Below are 1,339 nucleotides of genomic sequence, written 5' to 3' on the forward strand. Positions count from 1 at the left end.
CACGTCCACAGCAATTAGAGCAAAAGGACAGAGGTAAGGGAACTCCTGGAGAGAGATTTTCCCCACCCAGCTGCGGCAGGGTCACCTAGGGTCTCTTCCATCAGTCTTGATATTCACCATGATGCATGGCTCATTATCTAGCCAGCACCACTTACTGAACTTCTAGGCACATTTGCACAGTCAGCAAAATTCAGAAATGTTTTACCTGGCTGAGTCAATATTAGAAAGACTTCAAGGATTTTGCAGTTTGCCCTGGCCGGGTAGCACAGTTAGTTAGAGCATTGTCCCCATATGCCAATCCCTGTCATACAAGAATCAACCAATGCATGCATAAATAAGTGGAACAGCAAATCAATGTTTTTCTCTCTCTAAAATTAATAAAAATTTAAAAAATGATTTTGCAGTTTAATATCACTATCATAAAATTACTAGCATATATTTAATGTAGGACAAAGGAATAATATGTTCACAGACACATACAACTTGATCTTGTCTCAGGGTCTTTTTTAAAATTTGTTGATTTGGAGAGAGAGGAAGGAGGAAAGAGAGAAACATTGATGTGTTGTTCCACTTATTTATGCATTTATTGGTTGATTCTTGCATGTGCCCTGCCCCAGGGATCGAACCTGCAACCTTGACATATCAGGAAGACACTCTAACCAACTGAGCTACCTGGCCAAGGCTTAAATTTATTTTGTAATGGAATTTATCACCCCCTGAAATATACTTATTGTCTTGTTTATTATTTGTCTCCCCCACAGAACCAGTTCTCTAAGAGCAGGAACTTTGTATGTCTTTGATCATTGCTGTCTTCCAGAGCCTAGAATAGAACCTGGCACACAGTAGATGCTCAATGTTGTATTTATTAAATGAATGAAATTAAATGGAACAAACATATGTGTTTGTGTGTTCTTATTCTTAATGTATAATGAAGTTAAATAGAAGACTCAAAGATGTCTTTTTTAAAATAATTTTTTATTTTTCAATTACACTTGACATACAATAGTATATCAGTTTCAGGTGCACACCCCAGTAATTAGACATAACTTAAGTGAGGATCTCAAAAAATCTCATACCCATCTGACACCATACCTAGTTTTTGGAATATTATTGACTACACTAGAGGCCCATTGCACGAAGAGATTTGTGCAATAGGCCTTCCTTCCCCTGGCTGCCAGCACTGGTTTTCCTCTGGCACCCGGGATCCAGGCCTTCGCTCCGGCCACAGCGGAGAAGCCAAGCCTCTTCAGTCTTCAGTCGTCTTCAGTCTTTGTTCCATGCCTGTATATGCAAATTAACCGCCATCGTTGTTGGGTTCATTTGCATACTCATCCTGATT

At 39.4% G+C, this 1,339-nt stretch overlaps 1 long non-coding RNA gene across 1 annotated transcript; it reads left to right on the plus strand.

Annotated features, from left to right (window-relative positions):
* Positions 1-897, plus strand: LOC107182036. The gene is made up of 2 exons (XR_001512757.1): positions 1-33; positions 762-897. It is a non-coding gene; the product is annotated as an uncharacterized LOC107182036 (long non-coding RNA).
* Positions 898-1,339: the final 442 nt, after the last annotated feature.

Source organism: Myotis davidii, unplaced genomic scaffold, assembly GCF_000327345.1.
Source record: "Myotis davidii unplaced genomic scaffold, ASM32734v1 scaffold233, whole genome shotgun sequence".
Classification (NCBI taxonomy): domain Eukaryota; kingdom Metazoa; phylum Chordata; class Mammalia; order Chiroptera; family Vespertilionidae; genus Myotis; species Myotis davidii.